Source organism: Canis lupus, chromosome 3 (assembly GCF_048164855.1).
Source record: "Canis lupus baileyi chromosome 3, mCanLup2.hap1, whole genome shotgun sequence".
NCBI lineage: Eukaryota > Metazoa > Chordata > Mammalia > Carnivora > Canidae > Canis > Canis lupus.
In genome coordinates, this window is record NC_132840.1 from 46087737 (window position 1) to 46105367 (window position 17631).

Below are 17631 nucleotides of genomic sequence, written 5' to 3' on the forward strand. Positions count from 1 at the left end.
CTTTGATCCTGTATTTCCAGCACCTAGCACCATGCCTGGGAGCAGTTCCTCATCCAGGCATTGAAACCAGAAGAACCCACTCTCAGCACCTCTTGACTGGGTGCTGGGCACAGCCACAGAAGCCTCCACGCCGCGATGTGCTCAGTGAAGATAGTAAGTGTATATGCTTCAGAGACTCAGGAATCCTGCCCCAGTGAACTTTGGTGAGGCAGGACCAGCCCCACACAGGTGCTCAGGAATGAGGGGGCATTGCACGAGCAACATTGTTATCCTTAACATGTCTCTAAAAGCACTTTAGAAGCAACACATGGAATGCCAGGACTGACCCAGCTGGTGAAATCAGCAGAAGCTCGGCTCAGAGGTGATGTAAGAAAGCGATCTTAAAGTACACACACAATGACCAGGAACGCTTTTCAGATAAATCACAGCGTAGAGACCCGTGAGAAGCACGAAACAAGGCACGAGGCAGACAGCTCGAAGGTTTTGAACAGGGCATGTCACTCTCAAACAGGAGTAGGCTGATCTGGAGAGCCACGGGAGAAGGACACTCTACAGCGCACCATGGGCTCAGGGAAAGGACCCAGGGATGGACAGACTGGCAGGGGCTCCCTCCCCAGGGATGGGCTTGGGAGAGGAACGGGTGTGTCATCTGCTGGCTGAGCCACCCAATGTTGGGACCAAACAGATGGTCCTGCCCAGTCAGGACTCCGTGCAACAGAGGGATAATCACCAGGAACCAGCTGACCTCAGCTAGATCCATCCTCCGACATCTCTGGGTACCACCCGTGGAGTGTGAACTTGTCTGTCACACCCAAATCTTCTCGATTCTCGCTTCCATCGCAGCCATCCAGAACCACATGTTCAAATGTCCCTCAAATTGCTTGCTGCTTTCTCATCTCTCCTTCAGAATCAGATAAAGGATCAAAGATTTTCTGTGAAGCCACTTGTTCCTCTTTCTATGGTTCTCATGTGACTTCAAGACAAAGCTGTATTACAGAGAGATCCATTAGAAGCCTTCATCTGGGGATTCGGAAACGTGCACACAGATCTAAACATCTTTATTTTTTTATTTTTATTTTTAAAATTTTTTTTATTTATTTATGATAGTCATGAGAGAGAGAGAGAGAGAGGGAGAGAGAGGCAGAGACATAGGCAGAGGGAGAAGAAGCAGGCTCCATGCAGGGAGCCCTACCTGGGACTCGATCCCGGGTCTCCAGGATCACACCCCGGGCTGCAGGTGGCCCTAAACCGCTGCGCCACTGGGGCTGCCCTCTTTTTCTTTTTTTAAGATTTTATTTATTCATTCACAAGAGACACAGAGCAGCAGAGACATAGGCAGAGGGAAAGGCAGGCTCCCTGCAAGCAGCCTGAAGCCAAACTTGAGCCCGGGAGCCTGGGATCTCGCCCTGAGCCGAAGGCAGGTGCTCAACCACTTAGCCACCTGGGGTTCCCCAAAATTTTCCAGATTCCACAGAACTTTCTGCTTCCATAATACCTCCTGAGTAGGCCAAGCTAGTTGAACAAGTTATCTAGAGGGAGCGATTGGCTCACCCTGGTGTTTTCATGTTCACTTTCAAGGGAGAACGGTGGGGGAGCAGTCTCCTCACCACCCCACTGCCCTTCACTTCTCCCCACAGAGGGAGGAACCCGTGGTTGGGGGGCGAGGCTGAAGGCCACTGCTGAGGCTCTTGAGGGGCTCCAGCTGTTGGCTCTCTGCCTCGATCTGTGTGTTATGCCCTCTCATTGTCTTCCCTGCTCTGTCAGTTTATCTTGGAGGCCTTAGCAGCCCACAGTCTTCCAGGTAGCCCAGGAAGGGAACGGGGGTGTCTGCTCCAACCAGGAGACACAGTGAGTGCTGATCACACTGAATCAAACACAGGTCATGTCCAGGGAATTCGCTGGAACACGGGGACTCTAATTCATCTCTTTTCAGCACCTGGAGTTGAAGCTTAAATGTAGTCATAGAAGACTATCCCAGCTGGAATGAACTAGTTTTTTTTTTTTTTTAACATTTATTTATTTATAAGAGAGAGAGAGAGCACGTACATTGGGGAGTGCGGAGGGAGAGAAATTCAACCAGATGCCATGCTGAGGGAAGAGCCCAACATGGGTTTCCAGTCAGGACCCTGAGATGATCTATGCCACAATCAGGAGTCAGAAGCTTGGGGGGAAAAAAAAAGTCAGAAGCTAGAGAGACTGAAACATCAAGGCTCTCCAGAAATGGATTAGCTTTTAAGTGTAGGTTACCAAATGGACTTCCCTAGAACTTCATATACACAAAATAGGAATTTTGGCCATAAATGTATTCACAGAGATTCAGTATAATATACAAATCATAACGAGAGAGAGTCAGAAAGTATCTATTATCTGTATGGAGAACAAGCCGAAAACTGAGGCACAGAAACGATGGCCTAAGAAAGGAAAGGGGACCACAATGAATAGTCGAGTTTTTCGTCCAGGCACTGTGTAGACCCAGGGAGAAGTCCTGCCCTTGAGATATTCACATAAATGTTTCCATCTTGATTATATGCAATTCAACTGAGTTCTCTTACTGTAACCAATAACCACTGTTCAAGAGAAGCAGAACGTCAAATGCTTAATTGCACACACGGGACACTTGTCATCCCCACAGATTCCAGGGAAAAGCCCACCCCGCCATGCAGAAGACACTGTAAGATTCTCCTCTCTGCCTTAGGATCTGATTCAAAAATCAGTGGGCTCCCTTTCTTCAGCCCACCCTGCAGTCCTCTCTCCCTGTGTCTCAGTCTTCTGTGGCAATCGTGCACAGGCGTACTAAGCTAGGGAAACAAGCTAGTCTCCGCTGAGGCCACAGACCCAGTCTGTGCGGTCCCCTCAACTCCGTCTCTCCACTGGTCCCTCTGACAATCCAGCTTGGAATCTCAGGGAAGGAGGCCCTCCTCAGCAGAAGGCAGCCCAGATACTACCTGAGAGCAAAGATCATAAAAGATTGGCCAAATAAGCAATCCAGATGAGTGTGGTCATCTCCAGCAGAGGTTTCTCACAGCTTAGCTCTGCCTGCTAAGACAGGAGCACCACTGTATCTCCTCTTGATTTTCATCAAAGTTCTTCTCTCCTGGGAGTGAAATGGAGCAGAGGACAGGGATCCTTTAACTTCCCTTATGGTTGAGATGGTGCCACTGACATTGGCCTACTGGGAAGAAGTCTGTGAATTCTATGTAAGAAGATCCAGTGTGTGGTTAAAATCGGATCATTCCATTTACTTAAAACAAGCAGGCGAAAGATCCCCAAAGGAAAGCATATAAGCCCCCCCCTTCCCCACACATATGGAAGCTTACAAAGCATAGAACACAGTTCGACATCCATGTGAGACTTAGGCCCAGAGTCCCGGATGACCTGAGTGTCAGGTGGGATTGCAGGGAATTTGTGGGCTGAATTCTGATACTGATGACATATAAACACCATGAAGGAGGATTCCCTCCTAGAAACAGTGGGGTCCGCTCAGAGTGGGAAGCAGTGAGAAGAGCACGGGCGATGGGAGAGTAAGACTGAAAGGGCTCAGAAAGGGCTGTGGAGTGGGTGTAGCAGAGCATCTGTGGCCAGCACCAATGGTAAGGAGGCAGTGAGGCTGTAGAAGGGAGCAGGTGATCTTTGGATGCTTGTGGGAAAAGCAAAGGATACCACAGAAGTTGCGACTGGTGGAGCCCAAGACCAAGTGACAAGGATCCGGAAGACAGCAGGAAGAGAAGGGGTGCCAGGAATGAAGAAGCTCTCCTCCACTGTGGCAGCTCTAACAGGCGCTACATCGATAAGAATCCAGAGACCACGCTAATGCCCCTGGACACCTCCTCCCTTACGAGGTCACAGGTACGTGGGTGGATGGGACTGGATTTCACATCCAAGTGGATACGGTTCACATAGCAGGGATCCAAGTGGCCAATACATGCTTTGGGAAGAGCCCCAAACCAGCTGGGTCCTTTTTCTAGATCTGCCAAGAAACAGTTATAACTTCTGGGTGATGTTGACCTTGGACTCAGCTCTCGTGACCAGTCACCCTTCTACAAAGTGCATTCGTACTCTCTCTCAAGGCAGCCATACTAAAAATGTAAGCCACTCATATGTCCTCAGAGGTCCATGGAACTGGAACAAGTCAACACACATGGTCATTCACCGCATAGTTCCCTTGCCTGCGTTGATCACGACCACTACACGAGTCACACATGACCCATTTCATCAGCCTTACTCTGCAAATATGGGGTGGAAGTCCCGTTTTGAGACACCCAGGCATCCCGAATGTTCTCTCTGTGAGGGTGGATGAGGAGAAATGGATCCTTTACTATTATTTACTGATATTCTTCAAACCCTGAAGGATATTACCTGTGCACCTTGGTTTGGATAATATATTTCTTCTCAAAAATCATGCCATACATCCATATACATTCCAAGTGGGATTAAATATAAACTTCAATATCATAAACTTCAAGGAGAAATCAGAAACACACCTGTGACCCTGAGATGGGGAAGACTTTCAGACCTGTTATGGATTGAATTGGGTCCCCCCAGATTCCTATGTTGAATACCCAATCCCTACAACCTTACTGCTATGTGACTATTGTGCAGATAGGGCCTTTACGTATGTCACAAAATTCAAGTAAGGCTGTTCAGCTGTGCTCTCACTCAGGATGATTCCCACCCCAATAAGAAGAGGAAACTTGGACACAGAAACAAAAACTAGAGACACCCGCACAGGATGAAGGCTGTGAGGACACAGGGAGAAGACGGCCATCTGCACAGCACGGAGAGAGACCTCCTGAGAAACCAGCCGTGACCACACCTTGATCTTTGCTTCCAGGCTCCGTGGATGGGAGAAGACACATTTCTATTTCTGAAGCAATCTGTGGCAATTTCTCTTCCTCCTCCTCCTCCTCCTCCTCCTCCTCCTCTTCCTCCTACTCCTCCTCCTCCCTCCTCATTTTTCTTTACTTTAAAGATTTTATTTATTTATTCATGAGAGACACACACACAGAGAGGCAGAGACATAGGCAGAGGGAGAAGTAGGCTCCGATGCGGGAGCCCGATGTGGGACTCGATCCCAGGATCACGACCCAAGCCGAAAGCAGACGCTCAACCTCTGAGCCACCCAGGCGCCCTCATGCAATTTCTTGAGGCAGCCCTGACCATCTAATATGGAAGCCTGACCCTGAAGGCCAAACTACAGAGAAAAACGTTAGTGGGCTTTGCTACACAACATTGTTAAAGGTGTATGCACGAAAGCATAAAGGGGAACTACAAAACAGAATGGCTATTTGTAACCTGCTTCACAGAGTCTGGTGTTCCTAATCCGTACGACCTACAAACCTATGATAAAGTACACAAGTCCGCAGGAGAGTTGGCCCACTGCGTACCGACAAAGTACATATAAAGAAATACGAATGGCGGCTAGAAACTTAAGAACAAACATACGAGCTGCCAACTCTCTGAAAAACAGAAACTGAGATACTATTTTCTCTTCCAGAGACAAAAATCTTTTAACATAATAGGCTACACAGTTAACAGAGACTGGAGCGTTTGTCCACTGCAGATCTATATACTCTCCCTGCCTTCCCCGTAGCCCTTTGGTGGCACCAGTCACACCGGCTTAGACATGATTTCAGTTTCACCTAGACATGCAAATCCTCGATTCTGGACATTTGTACTAGAGGTATTACTATATTAAATATAAGAATGTTTACTCTGTTTGCCAACATACAGAACAACACCCAGTGCTCATCCCGTCAAGCGCCGAAAGCAAGGAAGTCTCCTTATTACTCTGCGCTAAGAATATGGATAAACAGGGACGCCTGTGTGGCAGAGGGGTTGAGCGTCTGCTTTTGCTCAGGGCGTGACCCCGGGTCCTGGGATCCAGTCCCACATCAGGGTCCCCGCGGGGAGCCTGTGTTTCCCTCTGCCTATGTCTCTGCGTCTCTCTCTGTCGCTCATAAATAAAGAGTCTTTAAAAAATGAGAATTAGGATAAACAAAGCCTCTAGTAGCTTTTATATCATGAAAATATTAAAACAGAAAGGAAACAACAAAATATGAGCAAAGATCATGTCTGGCAGGTAGATGTTTCTGAGTTGTTGAACTACAGGTGACTTTAAATTTTTCCTTCCCACATACTGATAACTTCAAAGTTTGCTGCATTAAATACATAATACTTTGGTAACAAGAGAAATGTATCAAAGCAGGTGCAGTAGACCCAGGAATACGAGGGCCGGGTTCTGGGTCGAGGCAGGAGCTGAGCGCAGCCAGAGGTGAACTTCGTGTGGGCGTGAGGGCCCAGGAATCAGACCCACCTCAGGGTGACTCTTGGTCCGTCACTTCTTCCATCTGTGATGGGGCCACGTACTAAAAGCACCCTGTCTCAGATTTGTCATCGAAAAAGCAGGGACAGTGGGGGAGCAGGAGAAAGAGTAGAAACATGTCTATAGGATTGGTCCCAAAGGGGCAGTACTTAGTTCTGCTTTCCTGTTTTTGCATTTTATTGTTTCCTTAGGATAGAAGTGAACATTTTGAAAAAGTCAAACATTTACAAAACACTTCTTTTCATTCTGGTCCAAAGCACCCACTTGTCCCCTGTATACTTAACCTTTGCTCAGAAACAGGTAGGAATGTAGAGGAAGCATTATTTTGAATTAAGAGGGGACCATGTGAGGTGGAGTAAACTTGAGAACTTTGGAGCCATTTTTGAAGGACATTTTTGGAGAGACCAAACCCTCGAGACGCTTCTGTTACCCTGTGAGCAGGGAGACAGGATGGAGCTCTAAGACAGGCAAGAGTAAGTGAGGATGTGAAGTCGCAGAGAGGCTCGGAGGCAGAGAGAGACGTCATTTCCCAGGAAGGCCCTGGACGTCTCCAGTCCAGCGGACCCAGGAGACCCCGGCCTGTGCGGCTACACTGTCCGTCCTCACGCTTGGTGGTGAGCCCCTGATCCTGTTGAGGTGGGACACGCAGCACCTACCGACTCCCAGTTCTGCAGAAAGTCCGCTCAGTCATGCACAGTGGTGACCGCGCCTCAAGCTTCTCTGACATCTTAACGGATAACACCCCCGGGGCATTTATGTATTGTTTCTTTCGGTCTTTCTATATAAGAAGCACCTTGTCCAGTAGCTCACTTCATCACTCAACATCCTCAAGAGTTATCCGACCACTTCCCACACAAGAGTGGGGTTCGCAAGGGGTGATGCTTTGCCATAGTCCCAGCTGGGAAGGGGCCGACCCTGGACTTTGCGAGCCTTGTGGTTAGTTTGTAGGTTTAACTGACCTTGGAGGGAGAGCAGTTTCCTTACGAAGCCCCAAGCAAAACGTGTATCATTGCTGACCTGGGAGTCAGAATTAAGCTCCTGTTCTGCAGCGTCCAATTCGTCCAATTATTTCACACCACGCCTCAGGTGATCTTGTTCACACCGAAGTTACTGTATATTCAGAGCGCGTGTTTCTGTGATGCATCTGAAAGGCATGTGCCAAGGCAGCTCCGAGGCCCATGTGACTGCACCTCCAACACGATCTGAGCTTTGGGTACACACAGCTGCTTTCCACGGTGCCGACAGCCACCACCACCGCCGCCGGAGCTTGTTGGGGATGGCCCAAGCCAAGCCAGAGTGCCCACCAGGTTTTTAGGAATCCGTGACCTTCCAGGAGGTGGCGGTGGACCTCACCCGAGAAAAGTGGGTCCAGCCAGCCACATCCCAGAGGAAGCTGTACAGAGGCATGACGCTAGACCACATCGGTCATTAGGTCCACGCGTGAGTCTGTCAACATTTACTTATTTGACAAAAAGCTCTTCAGAGCAGCTTTCACTTTGCCCTCTACCCTGCCTCTTACACACTCACGGGCCATTTACAACTCCCTGAAGAGAGTCTGCTTCTGTACTCACTTCTGTCTACTTGGTCCTTGCGTGAGGACGTAGAGACCTGACCACAATATCTTTCTCGCTGCTCTGTCTCTCTCAGGCAGAGTGGTGCTGAGCACTCCCTGCATGCATCTGGCCGGGAAGTGAAGAGGTGTGCTCCAGAGTCTCGAAGCAGCTTTTCTGCACCGCAGCCACAGTGGATGGGGCACCACGGCAGGAGGCCTGGTAAACACTGTCCCTCTGAAACAGAGTGTTGGGGTCCTGACTGAGCACCAGCACACACCCGCCGAATGTCTCTAGCCCAGGAGAGGTGTTCCTCCAGCTTGGAGGAAGGAACCTCCGGACTTCCAGGGTTGAACATGTTCTTCCCGCGCTCAAACGTCCACCTTGTTCCTCCTCCTGCCCTGAAGTGGAAGATCATGCACAGGTCTCAGCACCGAACTCAGAATCCGTGGGCGCTGTTCTCCACAAGCAGGTTATCAGCTCTACAGGTCAGACGTGCTTCCCCGTCTGAAGCCAGGAGGAGACGTGTGCAGGGAAGGAGGAGCATTGCTCAGAGTCTTGAGTCCACGCGGGCTCCTGGCTTCTGGCGTCAGTGTGGAGAGGGGCCTGGCCAGTGAGAAGACCGGACCAGGGTGACGTCACGCATAGACTTCCTTGAGGGAATGGTTCTTCTGTCATCTGGTTGAGGCCCATGGGTATATCCCATCCTCCCACTAGTGTCAAAAGTCTTTGACCACTTGAGCCTCTTGGTCTAACTTCCTGTATGGTCCTGAGCCTCATGGCAACCTTGAAAGGGAGGGACTGAATGGGAAGTGCTATGTGCAATAAGAGTAATGATCCTGACCAAAAAATTATGTGTAGGACAGTTACCTGCAAAAAGAGTACAAGTAGTTGAGAGATACACAGATGTTAAAATTTATTTAAATACATGTAAGTCAATCTGTAGGGCCCAAAGTACACTAAACAAGAACAAAAATTTTAAGGGCCAGTTATTTAGCAAAAACTTGGGGCTGTGAGATGTCAAAGAATCCTTCTGCAGAAACTAAAAGTTCGTTCTAAAAGAAGGGCATTTACTTACCATACACACATTACAACAGCTACCTAAATTGTTTCCATTACCTGATTCTGCTCTTGTATGTGCATGTGGCACTGTGGAGACTCCACAAATTATACGTACAAATCTCTCCTTTTACTCTGGAAATTAATTCAAAATACAGGTCATGCTGGTATACCTTATTTATGAAAGAGAATAACTGAAGAGCTTATACATTCAATGAGAGCTTTTACTTTTCAATGTAAAACCTGTTTATACATACCACGAGGCATAATAAATCTGCATTTAAAATAAAACACTAAAATATAGTTTTGGTTTTCTATCACTAAGTTTATTTTAAAAAAAGTTCTAGGCTTTGGGATAATAAAGGATTGAAGTCATTTTCAGGTCTCCCCAGTATATTTTGGGCATATGAATTTTTTGTAAAGAAACTTATGAACGTGTTTGTACACTTTATCTAATAAAAACCAAAAGCAGATAATAAACTCTGCTAGGAAGACCAGAAATGGGAATATTTTGGCTGTAACACTGCCCTTAGTGTTTTGTAGCCCCAACCCCGTTATACACCCCAAGTAACGTTTTGTGATTCAGGTCTCCGCCTACCCTCCCAGTCATTTACTTCAAGCCACTCCTTGTTACTATCATACTAGGAAGATGTCTAACATGCATATTTGAAGTGGCATGCATAAATGGCAAAAACTAAACTAAACTAAACTGAAACTAAAAAATTGGTCTGTTCGGCTTTATACTTTTTGTTGAAAAATACCCCATCGCTCCCAACTGATGAAAACAGGAAGATCTATTCATAAATATGAAATTCTCTGCCTATGATATGTAATCATCCTAATAAGAAAATGAGTTCTATACATGCATGTCCAAAGGGAGAAAAAAGGAGATAGTTTCCCAAAGATGTTTCCAATTTTCCTCTGAATCAGAATTACCAAATCGAGACAACTAACATACTCTGTCTGTGTGCATTATTCCTTACTACACACAGCATTTTGTCCTGTATTTCAAAGCTCCCATTATAAACAAAAACTACAGCTTCTGTTAACCCACTGCATTCTGACCTTATAAAGTCAGTAACATTGAAAATCTAAGTTATTACATAAGAATTTCACTTTATAGATGTTTAAGTTTTGCTATCAAAGGCGCTGTTAATGTTAACATCCAAATAAATTATTTAAAGAATTATGTAAAATAAATTAATTCCCTTGAAAATTAAAAATTACAAGCATGAAAAATACCCCTAAGATTCATCCATAAAGTGTATCACAATTCTTCCCATTCTTTTGTACCAGATCCTCAAACTGGTCATGAGATAAACATGTACATAATACAAAAGATACTATTACATTCAATCTTTACTGTAGGAGCCAGCATCTAATATTGATCATACGTTAACTAGACAGACATGATTTAGTATTTGTAAAGGAATCTCCAGACTAACACTTTCATGACAGCCAATTACAGTCAAGCCCAGCAAGCAGTTTGCAACCAGAACTTAAGGTAAACTTTTTACAATGAGTTACAGATTCACAAGTTTAAGAAGACAAGAAGAAGAAAAACAGAAGTTTAAGAAGACAAGAAAAGAAAAACAAATCACTGAGCAAATATGAAGCAGACCCCAGAATGTGATACAATCCAAAGATGTAAATTACTGTAAGTCATCACTGTTGTTTAGAATTTCACACAGCCTCTTGAGTCAATTTGTTCTTTTCTACAGACACAATAATGAACTAAATAAAAGGAGGCAAAAAGAAAAAAAAAAAAACGGGGGTCAGGGAATAGAAAGGAAAACCTTGACTGCAGAGTTCTGCTCTACAAATGCTTAACCTTACAGGAGTGTGGGCTCCTTCAGTATTTGTATTCTATCCAAATCCTCATGAGTCACAAAAATAAAAAAGTTATATCCTTCTGGATGCCAGGAAGGGCCTTACCACAAGCCTTTTGTCAGAGACAGAGACAGTGAGAGAGAGAGAGAGCAAGAGCAAGGGGGAAAGCCACAGTGGTAGGTCGTCCCACTTTGAGTACTGTGAGGTCACAAACCACATGATTCTGTCTCTCCAGTAACAGCGCTTGCAAAAAAAAAAAAAAAAAGAGCTTTGAAGCTTTTGCTTTTTTCGCCTCACAAACAACCACAGAACCACAAGTGTAGTGCAAACTTTCTCCAGGAGGACAGCAAGAAGTCTCTGGTTTTTAAATGGTTCATCTCCGCAGGTCACTACCAGCCACTGAGACCAACAGTCAGGGAGTGCTCTCTAACCACAGTCTATGCAGTAATAGTAGGCCCTACACACATTTGCTCATTCTCTTTTTGTTTTGTTTCCTTGCTTTTCACATGTTGCCAGCTACACAATTTCTTGACAGAAAAAAACAAATATAAAGTCTATGTACTCCAGGCATACTGTAAAACTAAAACAAGGTTTGGGTATAGTTTGTATTTTCAGTTTAAGGCTGCAAGCAGAATTTACAACAGGGTACAAGTTCTATCTGGAAAAACAGGAGGAACTATGGGATCAAATAGCCTCTTCAGCACGGTGACACCATGTCAGCAAAACTTCTTTTGGGGTAAGTGTTATCCTATTCTAAAATCTTAAGAGAGGGGCAGCCTGGGTGGCTCAGTGGCTCAGCGCCCCCTTCAGTCCAGGGCGTGATCCTGGGGACCCAGGATGGAGTCCCAAGTCAGGCTCCCTGCATGGAGCTTGCTTCTCCCTCTGCCTGTGTCTCTGCCTCTCTCTCTCTCTCTCTCTCTCTCTCATGAATAAATAAATAATTTTTAAAAATCCTAAGAGAGATGAACCTGTTGAACAAAAAGGTATGTTTCTTGGATAAACTGCTAGCTTTTCAGGCTAACATTGTATGATGCTAAAGATTATGATAATACTGCTATTTTGTTGCACTGAAAACTGAAAAATGAAATCGCTGTACATATTTGCATTTGGCATCTGTAACTTAGCTACTTCTCGGAGTCATGACTTGAAATAGAAAAAATTACATTATCTCACATTAGTCAAAATGTTTTCTAGAGCTGTAGAAACCAGGCAGTTAAAGAACAGTAAAGGAAAGTTTAATATTCTCATTTAACCCTCACTGCAGTAAAATGAGACACTAAATTAATCAAAGCATTATGACGTATTCACCCTCGCAGCTCCCTATATTTGAGCAAACTTGCAAAAGGAAGCAATTTTACAAAATAACAGACCACACAATTATCTCAACATTAGGCTCTCCCATTATGCTCTACTGCAGAAATAAACCTGCAGCACAGTTAACGTTTTACCCAGCTCAACTAAAAGAAATCTCTTTGTAATTTTAAACTGCATCATAAGAGAAGTGCACAAGTTTGTTTCTAAACGACTTTATATAAGTCAAGCATAGATTCATATGTAAAACTGTAAGCATGTAAAAGCAGTTTTTAAAAGCACTTTATACTTACTCAGGACATCCATGATATGAAGAAGTTCACAGAAGGCTCTAAAAACTTAAACACAATTACATTTTTCTATATAATTTTAATTTTACATCTACACATTATTATCCACACAGAAAACTTGTTATAAACACACGGCCAACGTTGAAATGTCTAGGATTCTTTCCATCATATTCTTGGACCTTCCAAAATGAATACCATTTAATATCATGAAAATAAAACTCCGTAAGGATACCCTGCATGGTTTTAAAAAGCCATATATATTAAATCATGCTGAACTTGTTTTTTTTTAATTTTTATTTATTTATGATAGTCACACAGAGAGAGAGAGAGAGAGGCAGAGACATAGGCAGAGGGAGAAGCAGGCTCCATGCACCGGGAGCCCGACGTGGCATTCGATCCCGGGTCTCCAGGATCGCGCCCTGGGCCAAAGGCAGGTGCTAAACCGCTGCACCACCCAGGGATCCCTCATGCTGAATTTTGAAAGAAAACAGGCAATAAAATAGGCCCTTAATATTCAATTTCAAATTAGTGTTGATACACAAAAGTAAACTACTTCGATATTCATCAGCTGACGTAGTATTATATAGTAAAATACCTAAACATTTACGAGATTTTCTTTATGATGTCCAACATGTCCCCAAAACAAGGCAAGTTTATAAAAGCCAATCAACTCAGCATTTTTTTTTTTTTAAGATTTTACTTATTTTTTCATGAGAGACACACAGAGAGAGGTACAGACACAGGCAGAGGGAGAAGCAGGCTCCATGCAGGGAGCCTGACATGGGACTCGGTCCGGGTCTCCAGGATCACGCCCTGGGCCAAAGGCAGGCGCTCAACTGCTGAGCCACCCAGACTGCCTGGCGTTTGATTGTAAAACCTGTGAAAAACCTCTGTTTCAGAACATCTACGAATCAACATGTCATGGGTAAGCCTCATAGCTGGTCTCAAAAACTATAGTGGTTTATTTAGGAGGTAGAAATAAATATATTCTCTGGGGAAAGACGTGAATTAAGAACTGTAGAGGAAAGAACACTGGCCAAAGAAGCTTCTTTTTCTTCATTTGGGGGGTGGGGGGGAGGCTTTACTTTTTTTTTCTACTTTGGTGAAAGTTTACTTTTATAGTAGCACCATTCGAGATTGTCTCTTATAAAACTCCTATAAAGATTTGATAATGGAATCCATTTAATTTATTACAAGAATCTAAGTAACTTAACACCAGAGGTATACTTACAAAAATGAAAGATAATAGGGCTCTAAGTGCATTTTTTTTGCAATGTATTTTATTTAAATAAAACTGGAGGAACTTCTTCTAAAATGGAGTTGGAAGGGGGTAAGGAGAAACAGTGAAAAGGCCCAGATCCATTTTCACAGAGCAAATAAAAAAAAAAAAAAAAAAAAGGATGAATTTGGACCTGAGAGGCAACAAGTTGATAATGGCACACCAGGACAAGAAAGATGATCCTTAGGAAAAATAGTGACATACAGGAATGTGATTGAAGAGCAGATCTCACCCGCCCAAACAATAATTCAGGGGATTCATTTGAAGTCAAAAAAGATAAAAGAATCACTGTGTATAGAACTTGATCATGGCTAGGGGGTGAGAAGAAAGTACTTTCTGAATATGAAATCCTGAGGAGCAACACACTTGGGATGGTAACCTAAACCCAATCTCATCTAAGGACTGCATGTAATGGAACCAAGCTAGACACTTGCTTTTTTTTCTCCTCTATTTTTCCTACCATTCTAGTTTTGTTTTCAGTTTTTTACAGTGACAGAGAGAGAGAGAGAGAGTGAGGGAGAGAGTCTTAGGCAGGCTCCACACCCAGCGCAAAGTCCCATGCAGGGCTCATTCTCATCATGACCTGAACCGGAATCAAGAGTCAGACACTAAACCAACTGAGTCACACAGGTGCCCCTGCACCTCTCTAGTTTTTATTTATTTTTTTAAATTTATTTTTTAAAAGATTTTATTTATTTATTAATGAGACACACACAGAGAAAGAGAGAGAGAGGCAGAGACACAGGCAGAGGGAGAAGCAGGCTCCATGCAGGGAGCCCGATGCGGAACTTGATCCCGGGACCCCGGGACCATGACCTGAGCCAAAGGCAGGCGCTAAACCGCTGAGCCACCCAGGGACTCCACCCCCCACCCCGCCCCGTCTCTAGTGTTTAATTTGAATTTCTCACACTGTGAAAATGATTTTTATACTTTGTGAGATGGACTGGGAATATTATGATCTGCATTTCTCACCCTGATGGCAGGGCGTAGAAACGGGACAGATGGTTTAGGCCACCAACCCAGAGTCTAAAGTGAAATTTTAGGAACCCAGTAAGTGGGTATAGAATTGGACAACAATCTTCCTTCGTGCCTTGAAGGTAATATGCAAGCAGGTCCAAAAAGAATGGCTACATTCCTACGGAACGTTTAATTTTAGGGTGTTCTTAGATGTTTCATCACAGACGTCTATAAACTTTTACTACTTCTGCTACTGCCACAGAACAATTACTAACACCAAAATACCAAAAACTAGTTTTCTTTTTCTTGACTCTGGGATATAAATGAGACACCTTTTAGAAATTACATTGGTCTCTTTAAGTAAATAGGATGGCATTTAGTAGGTTGGTATTTTAGTCAAACACAAAGCATGTCACTTCAGTCAGTGACATTCCTGGAAAGCAATTAGACAGATGCTCCATAAATGTGTTTCGGAAAGATCATGGGGCGAGTGTCGGCCTTTTTATGACAATACCTGAGAATGACCTGTGGGAATGCTAACATTTCATCTGTTGTTACAGCCATGCAAAGCATTATAGGTCCACTGACAAAGGGAAAAATTCAGTGAGCTTAAAAAAGAATGGTGTAGAATTCATTTCTTTATTTATTTATAAAAATTTTATTTACTCATGAGAGACACACAAAAGAGAGGCAGAGACATAGGCAGAGGGAGAAGCATGCTCCCTGCAGGGAACCCAATGCAGGACTGGATCCCAGGACCCCGGGATCATGACCTGAGCCAAAGGCAGATGCTCAACTACTGAGCCACCCAGGTGTCCTGATCATGTAGAATTTAACAATAAAAAAATAAAATGGAAAAATATGTCTGAAAGCTTTGAGATAAATTATTGAGCTAACTTTCTTAAAAGTATATATGGCATTTGTGAAAATTCTTGGTAAGCTCACTTAGGTTTCTTGTGTAATCATCTGTAAAACAGATGGAATAAACCTAGTAAACTCTTCACCTATTGTTTCATGTTCACTTTACACGAAATTCCTTTGGTCTTTTCTCATCGATTCAGTTCATCTGCTCCCTCTCTGAAGGGGAATGGAAGATACTGGCATAAAGAGGTGTGTATGGCAGTGGTCCTTAAGGAGCTCATGGAAAAGCACTAACTCCTCTTTTTCTTTCTACATGCAAAATTATTAAGTGGAAAAAATTCGTCTAATTGATTAACATTTTACACAGAAAAGAATAAGTGAAAGAAATCAATTTTTCCTTAAAAAAAAAAAAAACAGAAAACCTGATGTGGGCCTTATACATGACTCCATCCCAATGCCTTCTTTAGTATCTATCCCCTGCTGCTGTCCCATATGACCAGGGTCCTGCACCCCTTCCATGTTAGGAATGGTGAACTTTTTCTGCAAAAACCCAGATATTAAATATTTTAGGTTTTGCAGGCCATACGGTTGTCGTCCCAACCACATAGTTCTGCTGTTTTAGGTGAAGGCAGCTATCGACAAATGCAAAATCAGATTAATATAGCTGTGTCCCAATACAACTTTATCTGTGAACACTGACACTTGGATTTCATATCATTTTCATGTAATATTCTTCTTCTTTTAGTTTTTCCAACTATTTAAAAATCCAAAAATTGTTCCTAACTTGTAGGTCATACAAAAATAGGCATCTGGCCAGATTTGGCTGTTGGGCTGTCTTAAGACAGTTCCTGGTCTAGTGCACTGCTGCTTCCTCAAGGGCTGGGTAGCGTTCACTGAATCACAGTCCAAAGGAAAAAGTCTCTAAAGATGGTTCTGTTTGTAAAGGCTTCCCAATGACACATTCAGAAGTTTATGGATTAACACTATGTCCATGATTTTTTTTAAAGAAGATTTTATTAACTTATTCAGGAGAGACCCACAGAGAGAGGCAGAGATACAGGCAGAGGGAGGAGCCCAGCAGGGAGCCCGGGGCGGGGTTCCATCCCAGGGCCCGGGTTAGAGCTCTCCCCTGGGACAGAAAAGAGAGTTAAACGTGGCAGGCTCAGGAAACAGTTGCTCCTTGCTCGCTGCGCATCCAGTGCGTCGCGATCAGTGGGGTTCTCTCGCGTCCCCTTGGCTCTGGGCCCTGAGGCCAGTAGGCCGGAGGGGGGGGGGCTAGGAGGAGGTCAGGGAGGGGGGAGTCATCGCCAGGGACCCTGCAGGTGGCACGCAGGTGGCAAGCGGCCCCTGGGAAGGCAGAGGAGGCGGGAGGGGCGCAGGGAGGAGGCTCACGTCGACGGGGGGTATTTTGGGGAGAGGCGGGAAGGTGGGGAGTAAACTGGGACAGCGGGAGACGCAGGAGGGAGGCCTGGAACAGGGAAGGGAGAAAGAGAAGGTACAGAGGAAGCCCCGAAGAGGAAGGACAGAGCAGTGTCCCCTGAACTCGCTAGTGACCCCGCGAGGGCTCAGGCCTAAGCGCCTCAGCCCCCAGCCGTCCGCCGAGCGGATGGAGGCCCCTCTGTCCCCCGCGCCTCCCCCAGAGCGCAAGCCTCAGTCCCCGCCACATCAGGACGGCCTCCCACGTTCCCCGTGCCTCGCCAGCACCTTCCCTCCTCCTCTCCTGAAGTTCCAGCGGAAGCTAAGGACAGTCAGTTCAGGGCGCGGCTCTCTGGCGTCTCAGCTTCAACCTCGGGCGACCAAGAGGGGGTTCGTCGTCCTGGGTCGGGGAGCAGCGACGGGGCGACCCGCGAGATTCCCCTCCGCCCGGGCCGCCTCTCCGGCTGCGGCAGCTGCGCGCTGCGCCCCGGCTCCTGCTCTGGCCCGCGGGCGGCGGCGGCGGCGGCGACTCGCAGGCTCCAGGGCCGCTGCCCGCGACTCCCGTCCTGGCACCTGGACCCGCGAGGCTCAGGGGCGCTGTGCGCTAGCAGGACGCAGTGGGTGCCAGGGGGCGGCCCTGAGAAGGCCGCAGAGGAGACCGGAGGGCAAGGGGCGGAGCCGGGGAGCCGGGCTGGCCGCCGCGCGGAGGAATCTGAGCGGGCGGCGGGCGCCTGGGAGCGGAGGCCCCGCGGGGGC